This window comes from Eptatretus burgeri, chromosome 4, assembly GCF_056783735.1.
Source record: "Eptatretus burgeri isolate ZD-2024b chromosome 4, Ebu_testis_v1, whole genome shotgun sequence".
Taxonomy (NCBI): Eukaryota; Metazoa; Chordata; class Myxini; order Myxiniformes; family Myxinidae; genus Eptatretus; species Eptatretus burgeri.
Genome location: NC_140964.1, coordinates 83,511,917 through 83,528,417, shown reverse-complemented (window position 1 = coordinate 83,528,417; position 16,501 = coordinate 83,511,917). Strand labels below are relative to the sequence as shown.

The window sequence follows — 16,501 nt, the reverse complement described above, 5'->3', positions numbered from 1 at the left end:
GTTGACCTTTTCACCTTAAATTAAATGGTAGTTGAATTCAGCGACCTGACATGAAAATGCTCTTCAAATTTAAAGTTAATCAGATGAAAATTGAAGATTTTAGAAATTTTGGCCCAAATTCACCTTTTGGCCTATTTTGACCTTTTGGCTGATGTTTACCTCAAAATTAAAAGGTGGTTGAATTCAGTGACCTGATATGAAAATGCTCTTCAAATTTCAAGTCAATCGGATGAAAATTGAGGATTTAGAAATTTGGCCTATGTTGACCTTTTGACCTTAAAATTAATTGGTAGTTGAATTCAGCAACCTGACATGAAAATGCTATTCAAATTTCAAGTCAATTGGATGAAAATTGAGGATTTTAGAAAATTTAGCCCAAACTGGCCTTCTGGCCTATTTTGACATTTTGGCCTATGTTTACCTTAGAAGTAATAGGTGGTTGAATTTACTGACCTGATCTGCAAATGCTCTTCAAATTTAAAGTCAATCGGATGAAATTTGAGGATTTTAGAAAATTTGGCCCAAATTGGCCTTATGGCCTATGTAGACCTTTTGGCCTATGTTTACCTCAAAATGAATAGGTGGTTGAATTCAGTGACCTGATCTTCAAATGCTCTTCAAATTTCAAGTCAATCGCATGAAAATTGAGGATTTTCCTGATATTTGGCCCAAATTGGTGAATTGGCCTATGTCGACCTTTTGGCCTGTGTTTACCTCAAAATTAATAGATGGTTGAATTTGGTGATCTGATCTGCAAATGCTCTTCAAATTCCAAGTTAATCGGATGAAAATTGAGGATTTAGAAATTTGGCCTATGTTGACCTTTTGACCTCAAAATGAATAGGTGGTTGAATCCATTGACCTGATATGCAAATGTTCTTCAAATTTCAAGTCAATCAGATGAAAATTGACAATTTTAGAGCAATTTAAAAATTTGGCCTATTTTGGGTTGACCTTATGGCCTATGTTGACCTTTATGACCAATGGTAACCTCAAAAGTAATGGGTGGTTGAATTCAGCGACCTGATATACAAATCCTGTTCAAATTTCAAGTCAATCTGATGAAATTTGAGGATTTTAGAAAACTCGGCTCAAATTGGCCTATTGGCCTATGTAGACCTTTTCGGTCCACCAAATTTTACGAAACCTCAATGTGGAACCTTCGCAGGGTCGGTGTCATTAATCTCTGAAAGCTTCAGAACAATTGGTTAAGGGGATTGGGCTGGAGGCGAGTGGATAGACAAACACACAAACACACGCAGACACACGCAGACAGACACACAAACAAACAGAGGCGATCAATACTTGTCAAATATGTATATATATATATATATATATATATATATATATATATATATATATATATATATATATATATATATATATATATATATATATATATATATATATATATATATATATAGTATCCTTGTGTCGTAAGAGGCGACCAGGGTTGCGTCAGGAAGGGCATCCGACGTAAAACATGTGCCAAATCACTATGTGGATCATATGGATGATCCGCTGTGGCGACCCCTAAAGGGAGCAGCCGAAAGAAGTATATATATATATATATATATATATATATATATATATATATATATATATATATATATATATATATATATATATATATATATATATATATATATATATTGTTGTGGGCCGGGGGTCGGTGGCGAGAACTACCACTAAGTGGGGAAAGCTTCGTCATCTCCACCAGACTCCCCGGAATTGGAGGCCGTCGCTCCAATAACGCGAGCCGGCGGGTTGTTTAATCGACCGTGGTCGCAAATATTTCAACCGCGTGGCGTAGGGTTATTTTGTCTAGATCCAATGTACCGAAGTAACCACGCGGTCTCGGCTACCGGGGATCCACATCCTCGGAACACCGACTACTACTCTGCCACCCACCTCTCCGGGTCGGATGCAGTCGAGCGGGCCTGCCCAGGACGTCCCGGCTACAATTGTCCGATTACCGGGGATAAACCCCTCCTAAACTCAGATCAGAACCATGCTGGACCAACTCAAGAAGGGACGGAAACGGACTGGGAACTTTTCTGTGATTATTTATTTGCAGTAAATGAAAACACAAAGCAAGACTTAACGCGAATATGCAAGCAAGGAATATTTACAATGACCCAAAAACACTTATTCAGTTCTACTTAAAGACGGGCCCACACACAGACACACACACAAATGAAAAGAAACCCAGAGTTCTTTATTGGACCCTCGCAGCCGAGGAGAGACGAGCTGGGGGTCAGAGTTCGGATGGGTACCTGGCCGTCGGAGAAGGGGCTACTCCGTGCTGCGGCACCTGACAATGGTCGCTGGTTTGGTCCCCAGTCGCACATGTGGGACCCGAGGTTCGTGGCAGAGCTCGGGTGGTGAATGGCCGGGGTCCACGGAGGGGGTCAGGGTCGCTCTTTCCTTCATTGTGGAGGGCCAGCAGAGACACGTTCGCCGCTTCGACGACCTTCTGCTCAACCCTCGTGACAACCACTATTACCACCCCTTCGTAACAACCTTCGTAACCCCTTCGTAACAGCAAAAACCCTTTCGTGACAGCAAAAACCCACCAAACTCTGCTCTCAGAGAGTGCTCGGGGATTTATCGACCTCCCTCAGCGGGGAGGGGTCTTGGTGAACACACCTTGCTGTCCGCCTTTGATTAGACAGGGTCCTATGGCATACCTTTCCGGGGCGAGGTTTCGGCCTTGCTTGGAAAAAGCCGACCCTCCCCTGTGAGCGTGTTCGAGAAAGGTCGTGGTGGTGAAACTGCCTCGAACATCCTCAGGAATCTGTCTCAGGCAAAGGTGCGCTGTGGCCCGCGAACCGAGGGCTGCAAGCACAATGGTACCGTGGATCGTAATGGGCCGAGGGGTCATGCAGATGGGATGGTTGGTTAGATGGCTTGTTAGATGTAATAACCTAACTAAAATAAATCACAATGCATGCCTTTGATTCTCCCACTTGACAAAAGGAAGGGGATCTGACTACACACATACTTAACGACATAGCTGACTTTTGGGACATCTGTATGTTGAATGCAAATGGTTTCCAGATCCGTAACAATATATATTTTTGGTCAAGAACAGATGAAGGGATGAAAACCCAACCTACTTCACCTTCGGTGGCAGAGGTAACTACCATGGCGTTCGGTAGAGCGCATACCTCCACCAGGCTGAACAGTTTAGGATTTGTCTCCCACTGAGAGACAACATCTCAATCTGGACCCGAACCAAAATCTAATTGGATTGTTCTTGTCACCTAACTAACCCATCCACCTAGTTTTGTCGTATAACTCGTCCACAACCTTTTGAAATGCCGTGCCGTATGTCGTTTTTGACCTCGTCTCTCAATGTTAAAGAATCACTTTAAAATTTGTCGTATCTGGATTCGGATCTTCACCCAAATCGTGTCAATTCTTCCTTGTCACACATCAGACCTGTCCATATAAATTTCGTCCGAATCCATCCACAACATTTTGAGATATCCTGCTTACAGAGAGACAGAGAAACAGACAGACAGGGGTGAAAACATAACCTCCGTTCACCTTGGTTGGTGGAGGTAAAAATGAAATGCTCCATTAGTGCAGTCTTGTGTTGATATAGTACGCTGTGAATGGTTGTCCTGAAAACAATCAAAATGTGCCAAACCTGCAGAAGGACAATCGGCGGTGATATCATTGTAGTGTGGTGAGTGTGTGGCGAATACTACGGCCCCTGTGAAGGAAATATCACCTGGCAAGTGTAGAGAAATCAAAGTCTTGGCTCGTGAAGGCGACTCCATGCGGCAGATTGCAACAAGACTTCATGGCTCAGTCGGAGCCTTGATGCAAGACCCTGAGGAGGATACGCAAAATTGGTGCTGTTAACAATAGAAGCGGTCAAGGAAGAAAGCCAACTTTTCAAAAACGATGTTTAAGTATGCCAGAGTATGTTATTGCAAATTTTCTAGCTGAAACTATACATCCATAAAGACCAATTTGCACACTTTGCGCATCACTGAGATAATGTGTGACCACTTTGTCCTAGCCTGTACTATAAATTATTTAACCTTGAAAATTTCATTGAAGACTTGATTAGTTTTTATTCATCAAAATGTGTGCTAGCATAATAATGGTGGGAGTTAGCAGAGTTTCAGTAGAATAATACTAGAGTTACTGATAAATCAGTCACTTCCATTTGGAGACTGGCTTGGTAAGGAAAAACCTTTCTTCACTCTTCAGGATTCATGTTGGGGATTGTCGGGTTAGCACAGACTCAAGGTTGAACACTGTCTATGCCTTGAACTGCATTTGAATAAGAAGTATGTCCTGATAGCAGTCTTGATGAAGTGGTTTCAACCGAAAGTCTGATCGTTTCACATGTACAACATAAACTGCACTTCTTTTTTTCCAATCCAAGATTGAGGCTCAAAAAGAGCAAGATTGCAGATGATAAAAGGGAACAAACTGACAGTGGAAAGTGAGGTCACATTAGGACTCAACAGGAGAGGAATGAACCCAAAGAGAAGAAAGAGGAGGGGATGGAACACAGTCACATGCAAGTGAAAGGATTGTGTTCGGGTGGGTAGGGTAATGGTAGGAGAAAAAAAATTACAGGTCATGATGAGGGATGACATTAGATGGTAGTGCACCACTTGCTTGAAATGCTGGAAGGACCAATGGGATTAAAAAGCCTCAGGAATGTGGTTCCACAAGTGGGAGAAAAGATGAACGAATGAGTAGAGGTGTGCAGTGAGTGAGCCTGGATTCTGGGAGTTTAATCAAGAGGTGGTGACTGGATGAGTGCGAGCGAGCATCCTGATGGATCTGGGGAGGTCGGTGGGTTCAGAGATCAAAGGTGGTGGGAGAGGCGGTAAAAAACAGGGGGGCCGTCGACTGGTCTGCGATGTGAGAGCAACAGGCCTTGTGCTTCGGCCTCATCGTGAGAGATTCCAATAATATTAAGTGCACTTGATTCCACAGACTCCAGGAGATGCAGATATGATGCTTGGCAACCAGCCTTTAAGGGAGAGCAGTACAGTACTCTATTCAGCTACAGGCCTTGTAGGCTGTGAGTAGTTCTGATTTTATAAAGAACTAGCCATGCCTACCCGTCACTTCGCTGACGGATTTCATCAAAAGACTGCATGTTGCACTTCAAAAACACATCTGTGAGGATGTAAAGTGAAGTGAAAGACTCACAAAGTTTTATAACACGTAGTTGTTGTTACTGCTGTGGTTGTTTGTGTGCTCCTTCTGCATATTATAATACATTTTTGTATTGCTTCGACAAATATTACTCTATATAATGTGGTGTGCTCCATGTCCATCACAATTTATTATAAAATATTCCTGTTGACATACCACTGGAACCGCGGCATCAAAGCTCGAAATCCTGCTTCTTCCTCCTTTCTCCCAGAAAGAAGGGCTGTTTAAAAGAAGCATTTTTATGGTTAAATGGACACTCATTTTTGTTCTAAAATAAATAGATTATGAGCTTTATCCAATGCCAACATTTTTATTATTCTACGACAGCAGGAACCCTTTAGAACTCGAGAGTTCATGGAACACCTTACTCCTCGTGGTCTTGAGAAAAAGGACATGGGAAGGGTATTTTCAAGTCTTGCTTTGGGTTTCTGAGCACGACCTATGTTAGCTTTTCTCGTCAACTTTGAATAACAGGTATGATAGCAGCCATACAAAGCCGATGGGTCAAATGGAACAATGTAGAACTGAACCTTCTGCCAATTCTTCTCGGAGAAAATGACGATTTTAGAACGATCGCTGAGAAAAAGATGCACTACACAAACACATCTTTTGGATGAAGTTAGCTCTGTGGTTGCATCAAGCGGCACCACCATTTCTGTCTGAATCTTGCTATTACTCCGCCCTCAGAGCGCGTGACAAATTTGATTGGTCAAGATGGCGTAAAATTTTGCCCAAGTACTACTAAACTGAATGTGTTTGGAAGTTCAAACAAGGCGATTTGTGTTTTACGGAGTTCAAATATATAATTCAATTGAAAATAAATAAAAGAGACTGAAGCAATTGCAACACCGCGAGTGCGCACTCAGGCCGAGACTCCATACAATTTTTCAAATCCATATTCTACAGTGTTCTACTTTGTTCAAAATATATAATTCAATTGAAATCAAGTATTTCCTCGAGCATCATTACAGACAAACAATGAACCGATTGCTTAACCCCGCTTTGCACTACGCAAGTCGGGTAATAAAGTGTGAGAGAGACACACACACACACACACACACACACACACACACACACACACACACACACACACACACACACACACACACACACACACACACACACACACACACACACCCTTTTAGTAATGGAAAATTATGTAGAATGATGGACGTTACCCAGTCTGTAGCCAGCATTGGAGGCCAGCTTTGCAATACGGTGAGCCCAGGAGAGGTCATGGCTGATGTCGAAGCCTTGAAGTTCAACAGACTGAACCTTATCCAGTGGATGACCATGGGAATAGATAGGTGGGCGAGTTTGGTGATCCTTCCGGAATGACAGGGTGAAAGTGTGAGACTTGCAAAGATTAAAAGATATGTTCTATTCATCACACCAACATTTAATCAATTCCAAATCAGCAGGGAGTGACGCCGATGCTGTCTTCTTGTCAGTGGGATGGGGGTACTTGGGAAGGTTTTCCAGTGCATCGGAGAGATATTTACGTAAATGAAGACCAGTCTGAAAATACTGCCTTGAGGCACTGTCGTTTACATTGGAAGAAGGGCGGAGAGGGTTCCATTGATAGCAATGTGTTGACTCGGTGAGCGTAGGAAGTCAGATAGCCAGGTGTGAAGGTGGCCTTACATGCCACAGGCAGTGAACTTGTCAAGCATATCAGGATGGCAGACTGTGTCGAATGCCTGAGAGATGAACCTGACCTCATGTTTGTGATTATGGGTCTTCAACCATTGGTGAGAAAAAAAGTAGCAGGTTATCCAAAGTTGTTGATTGGGATGAAATCCAAACTGAAGATCAGTGTCCTGGCCATTGCAGAAGAGGAAAGAGAATTTCCGCCCAACATATACATACAATTCACTCGAACAAAGGCATTTGATCTCCAGAACAGGAAAAACTGGAGAGTTCATAGAATACCTTACGCCGTGCAATCTTGACAGACAACGACATTGGCAGGGTCTACGAGCACTAAATTTGATTGGTCGTGATGACATAAAATACTGTAATATTTTGTCCATGTACTGCTAAATGAAAGGTTTTTGAAAGTGCCAAAAAGGCAATTTGTGTTCTCCAGTATTCAAGTATATAATTCATTAATTAAATTAAATAAAGATTGCAATGGTCGTAGAAAAAAATTTGGGGAAATTTACCGCTGTTGATACAGCGTCCACCTTACTTAACACGTTACATTGGTTCTTCATGCCTGTTGTTTGTGTCCTTTATGACGTCACTAAAAAACAGTACATTTCCTGTTTGGAATGTTTTTGAATAACCTCCAGACAGGCAGAGAACAGTAGAAAAATTATTTCACTCGTCTCTGCGCATTCGCGATCGGGACAAATTCAGAGCCAAAGTAATGCGAAACTACAGTTTCTCGTTAAATCCGATCCATGTTCCGATTCGTGTTCACAATAGAACATTGAACTGAAATTGAGTTGTTCCTCGATCATAGACTGATGTTTGTAGACACACAGACAGAAAGACAAAGTGAACCAATTGCTTAACCCCACTTTTCATTTCGCACGCATAGGTTAAAAATAATGAACCTAAGGGAGTTATTAAAAATAATGAACATATTTTTAATCACATATTAGTATGGCATGGAAATAGTTAACGAGCTCTTGATATCATATTCACGTCTGGTATTGCAGACAATCTTTTTAAATACCATCTCCAAAAGCGTTTTTATTTTCTTTGTATATTATTCATATCACAGTGATATTACATATATGATGCCCATTTGCGATTTTCAACATGCTTCAGCAATTCCATGAATTTGCACCTTTATCATGTAATAGAGTTATTTATGAATTTGCAAAAAATAAATGTTGAAATTGCAGATAACTATTTTGCCAGTGTTTCTTTATACGCATCTATCTATAACTCCAGCAATCTCTGTGTGTCTGTCTGTGACCGCTGTTTCTCGACAACCACCGGTCCGATCCAATTGAAACTTGCCAGGCATATTGCTGGGGACCTCAGTATGTGCCTTTTCAAGGTTTTATATTAATCGGACAAGTGATTCCCAAGTTATGGCCATTTATTTACCAAACCAATGACAGGACACGGTACTATGACGTCACAATTGACGTCACAATTCTTCTTCTTCGTTTGATATGATGTCACAATTGATGCTGGGGACCTGAGTTTGTGCCTTTTCAAGGTTTGATATCGTTCTTCTTCATCCGTTTCAGCTGTTTCCCAAGTGTTTCCCAAGTTATGGCCATTTATTTACCAAACCAATGACAGGACACGTTGCTGCGTAGGCATGGCCCATGGGGAAAGGGCGCCTTAGTTACCGTGGCGTAGGAGTGGCAATGGTCAATGGCAGTGAATGTCATGGCTAGCAAAGACAGGGAGGTAAACTTGATTTTAATTAACTCTGTGTGTAAGTATCACAGCAGTTGTTACTTCAATGCAAGCGATAATTCGTGGAATGCATGTGAACATTCCGTACGGGCACGCACTACTTCCGGATAGTGATGACTTACTGTATTCTAATAATTTCTCGATTTCTTATCCGCATTTATAGATAAACACATTGCCCCCAATCCAGTCGTCGTTTACGAGAGCGAAGGAACGGCCTGCGTAGTTGTTTGAAAGATTTTTTTTACACGTACGGCCACGCACTAGTATTTACAAAAAGAAGCAATATATTTGGATTGTCAAATGTGAAGAATGAAAGAGCAAACAGCCTTGGGCAACGTTTTGTTAATGATCCACAAACTTCCTCCATGAACTTCCACAAACTTCCTTCGTTCATGATCCACAACTTCCTCCATGAACTTCCACAAACTTCGTTCGTTCATGATACACAACTTCCTCCATGAACTTCCACAAACTTCCTTCGTTCGTGATCCACGAACTGCAATACATTCCATTCAATGCAGGAGGAGGCCGTGAGGACAATCAAAGCCTGCACTATGGTTGCCACCATATGAGTGTTTGGTCGTGCTGTATCCTTTTTAAATGCTGAGCATCAAGTAAATAAGCAGCAAGTACCATTTTTAAAGTCTTTGGTATGACTCGACCTGGGTCGGATTCGAACCGATGACCTATCAGACTGAGTGGATGCTCTAACCATTACACCACCGAGTTTGGTAAAATAACATGAGTTCTCTGATAAGAAATCTCCTGCAGGAGGAGGCCATTAGGCCCATCAGAGCCTACACTATAATTGATAACCTAAGGTTGTTTGTCTGTACTCTATCCTTTTTATATGTTCAGCATCAAGCAAGGGAGCCCATGCCCCATTTTTAAAGTCTTTGCTATGACTCAACTGGGGTTGGATCTGCCGACTCCTTCTCTGGTGGCAAACACTCTAACCATTATGCCACAAAGTCTGAAAGGTTGGCATTTGAAACACGACCCTGGTCGAGTCATACCAAAAACTATAAAAATGGTCCGTGCTACTTCCTTGCCTGTGTTTTGTCTTTGGTCATGGTATTACTCAATGACGATAGCACACACTCGTGGGATGTTAGTAAATGAACAATACTAAGTTTATTGCAACGAGGAGCGGATTCATTGAAATGAAATAGTTTGTTGGTGTGGGTATGTTTCCTGTACAAAGACGTCTCTCCAAAGAACCGACATATTGCTGGTGAACCTCAACATCTAAAAAGGCCAATCTTTTTCTTTATCAATTATTTTGCAAAGTTAATACTGCAGAAAACCTGGCCCACTTGTTCAAGATGGTAAACCTGGTCCCAATGCAAAGTGGGGAATGTTTCATCCACATATCTATTCAAATAAGATGGCAGCCAATCACCATTAGTCGCAATAAACAATTTGATTGAGTGATATATGCCCTGGCAGTTGATGATGTGACAGGATGCCTTTGTCTTTTGTGGCCTGAGCCCACTTCTAGTGCTCTACCACAAGTGGAAACAAGTCTGGCAGATCGTCAATATAGTGATGGATGTTCTGCGGTGAGCTTGAACCCAAGGAGTTTCATGTGGTAATTGGACAGATCCTCAGCAGATATGGAATCTGGCTTCCTACCTCCAGGTGTCCGAATTCAGCGACAGCCTGTGAACGATGAGACGAGGCGCTGCAGATGATGGAGAGTCAAGTTTGCCGTAAAGCCCCGTTTAAAATGGTTGAGTCGGCTGGGCTTTATCATGATGAAGGGTAGGGTCCTTGGCATGGGGAACTTGGTACGATGGTGCAGGCAGTTTTTGACAAGCAGTGACAGTCACCGACCGAACTTGCTGCCAGAGATCTGAAGGTTTGTGGCTGATCTGGTAGTTGCGCTGATGTAAGCTCATATCACGTTGTGATTCTCCTTTGTTTCCTTTTGCCCTGTCAAGAACCCAAGAGGCCACAAGTTCTCCAGTGCCATTTAGTTTCCAGGTGGGCCTCCCACGGATGGTAAAAACGATGTAAAAAAAAAAAAGACTTCCCTTTCAAGGAACTTCAGCACAGGAGGAGGTTGGCAACCTATGTTTGCTTGTCTGTGCTCTTTTTAAATGCTGTGCATCAAGGAAGGAAGTAGCACATACCATTTGTAGTCTTTGGTATGACTCGGCCAGAGTTGGAAACACCAACCTCCCGGACCCAGAGCAGCCGCTCCAACCATTACGCCATCAAGTCTGGTATTGGTAAGGTTTTGAAGACTTGGGTTCCTTCATGTTTGGCTTTGATTCGTCATTGTTTTGATTTACATATTTACGTTCATCCTTTTGTCAAGATGTAAGCCAGGTCCTGAAGACGTCTCGTCAATGCTTGTTCGGTTGTTCCTGGCTGCAGTTCATTGCCGGGTGTGCACTCAGGTACTTTAAGGCCATCCTCTGAAAATGTGTCTCGAGTGGATATGGTTATTGGTGGGTGTGGGGCGGGGTTTAAGGTTTGAGTTCCCCTAGCTCCCTCTGTGCTAGATTAGTGGTTGTCTGGTGTTGCAGGGGGAGTGGAGGGGTCATTAAGCCAAAGGGTGGGATGGGGAGGGGGTGGTGCTGGAGCAGCAGCTTGGGTTCACTTGGAAAAATGGCAGTTTGTTAAGATCTTTATTGGATTTTGTTTGTCCGTGAACTGTTTTGATTTTTGTTTGTACAGATACCACTGGTTTAATTATATTATTACTGTAATTGGGTTGTTATTGATTATTACCCCACGCTCTCGAAGCAAAAAGTGTGGTGAAGCAATCGGTCGCGTACGTACGTACGTACGTGTCTGCATTTTGTAGAGAGCGTCCAAGGGAAACTGTTCAAAGTAGGAAATTGAAACTTTACCACATGTTACATGACCATTTGGTATAGTGCATATTGAGCGTACATCGAAAACCGTTCCAAATCAGAATCCTTGTAATCACTTCAGCCTTGAATGCACTCAGCTGGTGAAAAAAAGCGAAGAAAAAAAGACGAATAAGAAGAAGAAGAAGATTTTGACGTTTTAGCAATCTCTCAATTTATACTTTATCAGCCTTGGTAGTTATGAAAACACTCGAACGAGAATAAAAGCTACTTCATCAAGGTTTTCTGAATGTACTCTTACAGCAGGCTTTTCGAAGTAATTATATAATTTGTTCACATTTACCTCAGGATTGTCGAGAGATGCAAGTACAAATTTGCCACCAGAAGAGTTAACTCGCACCAAGTCCTTCTCAAGACCGCGTGGGGTAACTATTCCATGAATACCATGTGGGTATGATTGTTTTTATTTCCTACAGGCTCCAAGTTTAATGGAGGAGTTACGCCACGAATCACGCACACATGCAAACAGATTACATGAGACAACACCAGACTTGACTTTCAAACAAACACGGCTGCTGAGATAAGGGATATCACTTGACATCTGAGGTAGGCGGCATCACGTCCGAGATCACTCTGGACACCGGCAAAGTCATCTTTGTGACGTCGCTTTTCTCTCTGCACTCAGCAGGGCAATCAACAAGGAATTTCTTCATCCCGTTGGATGCCATCCTGTGGAGGTGTTTTTTCCATGCTCTTCTCTTCACAAACGCTGAGAATCAAGCAAGGAAGCAGTAACTAATAAGTATCATTTAACAAGGACAAATGTGTCCAAGAGCCGCGTCATAAAGGTTTTGTCTTCACCAGAAGAAGAAGAAGAACAACAACAACAACAAGAAGAAGAACAACAACAACAACAACGCGGAGCTCTCTTCGAGCCAACGTTCGCAACGCGACGCGGCTAAAAAGTCTTTGGTACGACTTGGCCGGGGGTTCGAACCGCCGACCTCCCAGACATTTTTGAAGCATTGTCTAGTTATCCCACCCCCCAGAGGGAGGGAGTGGGATATTGTAATCGTCCGGTTTGTTACTTGGCGAAATCTTCGATTCTGTCAAGTATGTTGGTCTGTTCCGTTTGTTGGTTTGTTTGTTTGTTTGTTTGTCCGGTCGTCTACAGCCCAAACAGCTGGACCAGTCGTTCTTAAATTTTTACACCTGATAGGCAATCCACCTGAGACAGTCCTCGTCCAAACCCCGTCTTAATCGGAAAAACGTCGCGACGTGACGTCACACAATGTGAAAACACATTTTTGGACATAACTCAGTGACCGGAAGTCGTAGCGACGCCAAATTAAACTTCATTCAAATATCTAAATGATTACTAAATGCATCTTATTACAAATTACGCACAGTTTTCGCAAGCGTATGACGTCAAAGTTTTGCCTATTGACGTCATTTTTTGAAAATATTCACGCTCGTGTGCAGCCGAAACTACTGAAGCAATCGTTCTCAAATTTTAACACGTGATAGCCAATCTTGCTGAAATAGTCTGGGATCAAATCACGTCATAATCGCACTTAACGTCACGACGTTACGTCAAAAAAAGGTGAAAACAAGCTTTTGAACATAACTCAGTAACCGGAAGGCGTCGCGACTTCCTTTTGACGCCAAAACAAACTTCAATGGAATATCTAAATGTTTTAAAAATGCATATTAGTACAAATTATTCACAGTTTTCGCAAGCGTATGATGTCGAAGTTTTTAGCTATTGACCTGATTTTAAAAAAATTATATTCGTTCTACAGGTCACAATTCTTAACCGATTTGGATGAAATTTTAACAGCTGATAGAAATCCACAGTGCAAAAAGATATGCGACTTTTGGTGATGTTCAAGATCAGGATCTGGATTCTGCATCACTTTATATTATCGCCCATTATAAACCAATGGGTAATTTTGTGAATTACACATGGCTATTTCTCAAACAGTTTTGCACTTATTATATTGAAACTTATAGTCTATTTATGCATGTAATATTAACATGTGTACAAAGTTTGATCAAAATTGACCCAAGGTCAAGATCAGGGTCACCCAAAACATGAAAAAACACATATAAAATACATATTTTTGTTTTACAACATATTTCAAACCTGATAACGGGATCGTAAAGCTGGTTGAAAAGCAATGTTCCTCGGTATTTTCAAATATTTTCTATGATCAGAATGAAGGCAACAAGCACCGATGATAAGTTGTTGAATGTCACATGGTGGCTTTAAATGAGTTGTGAAAATTTTCAATCTGCTGCCGTTACCATGACAACGTGCGCCTGATAATTGTTATTTGTGACGTCGTGACATTTTATTAATGTACGAACAAATAAACACCACACATTCCATGACATTACAGCTTGGACCACCACACGCAAAGGTCAACTAATTCACCAAGTGTCGTGCTAAGCATGATTTTTCATTTGTCTGTTTGTTTGTCTGTCTGTCTGTTAGGAACTTTATGGCAAAACTGCTTTCGCAAACACTATCAAATTTAATCCACAGGTGGGCAATGAACCTTGGACGACCCCATTAACTTTTGGGTCCAATTGGATCAAAGGTCAAGGTCAAGGTCACAAAAAGATCAAAATCGTTTTTCGCTCATAACTTCGTCAAAAATGATCTGATTTACTTCAAACTAAGCTTATAGTGAACCTTATTCTATTTGTCATTTATAATCCTCCCCATTCCTATAGTGAAAAATGCATATTTGTGAAGATCGGTAGGGTCGGAAGTTTTGGGGGTCATGGTCATCGGTCAAAATTACAAATTTTCCATTATAATTAAAACATGGTTACGAAAATACAACTTTACGGGAAAACGGCTGGCTCAAACACTGTCAAATTGTATCCACAGGTGGGTAATGAACCTCGGACAACCCCACTAACTTTTGGGTCAAATTAGGTCAAAGGTCAAGGTCAGGTCACGAAAAGGTCAAAATCGTTTTTCGCTCGTAATTTTGTCAAAAATTGTTTAATTGACTTCAAACTAAGACTAAAATATTCCTTATTCTATTCCTTATAATCAACATTCAGGTTAAGGATGTATCAAATATAAATTTGATCCCCAAAATAACTTTATGCCTTAAATGGGCAGGATTTGTTGTGCCTGGCACCACTGGTTATTATTGTGATTGTTTTTTTTAAAGACAGATTAAAAAAAAATTTGTCTTGAAAAAAGCTTTGGGTATAAAAGAAGGCAGTGAGCCACATGAATCAGTTGCATTTCCAAATGGTGATGGCAGGTAGGAGTCGATTGTTTTTTAGCAGTGGTCGGCTCTGTGTCTTTCACAGACTACAACGAAAGCCAAAAGTTCCACTTAAACTTGAATATCTTATTTCTGGTTAAAATTCACAATCCTTGTAAACAGTGGAGTGGTGGCCAAAACAGGGTGGATGCATGCATGGATTCTGACCCTGTGAGTTCGGATGTATGTTTTTTATATGACCATGAGCTTGGGCCTTTAAGGCCAAGGGGCAAGCGTATTACCGTGTACTTTGTTTGACCGTGTACTTTGGTATTGGAGCTGAAGCATGCATGCTTCACATTGTTACAATGTTTGTTACACATTGGTACCTCCACCACTGAAGGTGGGATGGAGGTTATGTTTTCACCCCAGTTGTCTGTCTGTTTGTTTGTCTGTGTCTATGAACAGGATATCTCAAAACGTTGAGCACGGATTTGGACGAAATTTGGTGGACAGGTGGGGTGTGTGACAAGGAAGAAATTATGAGATTTTGTTGAGGATACAGATCCAGGCTACTTGAACTTTTTTTGGTTCACGAGTAAGTGACCACTATATTCGTTATGGGTGTGTGTCTGTCTGTCTGACTGTCCCGAGCATAACTCCGTGGGTTTTGATCCGATCCCGATAAAATTTGGGTGGGAGGTTTATATCATGATCTAGTTGTGTTTTCCTGAGAATGGGCGTGCTGCGCCCATTATGGGTGGAGCCACGCCCAAAAAACATGTGTTTTTAGGGGGTAGCCGATTTCAAGTTACATCTTCGAGGGGGTTTGTTGAATCTGGCAGGGGTTTCGGTACTTGGTTAGCCCAATGGCACCTGCATAGCCCCACGGAGCTCGATTTTTCATTTTTGTCCCAAGGTCAAGGTCACAAGGTCACGAACTTAGAAAATGTCAAAAAAAATCAATAAATTGGGCATCGAGCTCCTCGGGTTTTCAACTGTTTCAAATGAAAGTTGGTATGCAAATTATGCTCTTCGAGTACTACAACTTTCATCATTTACGTTTTTCCCGATTCCCGCCAGTTTGCCAATGGCGTCCCCTCGAAGGTCAAAAAATAAAAAAGGCGAACCGTGTGCATTGCTCGTGAACCATCGCCGTCTCCAGACTTGTTAAGTGATTCTTCATCATTGAGAGATGGGGCCGAAACCAATATATAGCACGATATCTCACAAAGTTATCTACGGATTCAGACGAAATTTGGTGGACAAATTGGGTGATGACAAGGAAGAATTGATTCAATTTTGGTGAAGATCCGAATCTGGATACGAGAAATTTTTTTGATTGCATAATTTATTCTTCACCATTGCGAGATGGAGCCAAAAACGATACGTGGCATAATATATCAAAACTATGTGGACGAGTAATAAGAATACTTGATGGATGAGTTGGTTAGGTGACAAGAACAAGCCGATTTGATTTTGGATGAGGTCTGGATCCAGACACGACCAATCAGTTGGACACAAAACGTAAACTGTTCAACCTGGCGGAGTTATACACTCTACCAAGTGCCGTTCTAGTTTGTCTGTTTGTTATACACATTGCATAACATTCTTATAATGCTTAAGTGTAAAGCAGAACACATTGTTATAATGTTTGTCTGTTGTTTTTTGTTTTTAAAAAATACATTTTATCTACATCTCTCAACAGCAAAAAACCTGCACAGTGAGTAGGAAAAGTGTCCCTTAATCAATTCCATTCCAAAGAGATGGGTTAGCTGGCATTGCCAAAAAACAACAAAAAAATCTTACGAAAGTCTATGAAGGTTCATTGATACTGTACAGAACTAAGTTGCAGCTGACACTGCTTGAAAA

At 41.5% G+C, this 16,501-nt stretch overlaps 1 protein-coding gene across 2 annotated transcripts in view; it reads right to left on the bottom strand.

Annotated features, from left to right (window-relative positions):
• The window catches only part of WNT4 (Wnt family member 4), a 180,635-nt gene that overhangs the window by 136,155 nt on the left and 27,979 nt on the right, over positions 1-16,501 (bottom strand). For both annotated transcript variants that reach the window (XR_015057601.1, XM_085879081.1), the window contains 2 exons: positions 5,350-5,413; positions 3,740-3,841 (listed from right to left, as the gene is read on the bottom strand). The gene's annotated coding sequence lies outside the window, so the exon portion shown is untranslated. The remainder of the gene's footprint in view (positions 1-3,739; positions 3,842-5,349; positions 5,414-16,501) is intronic.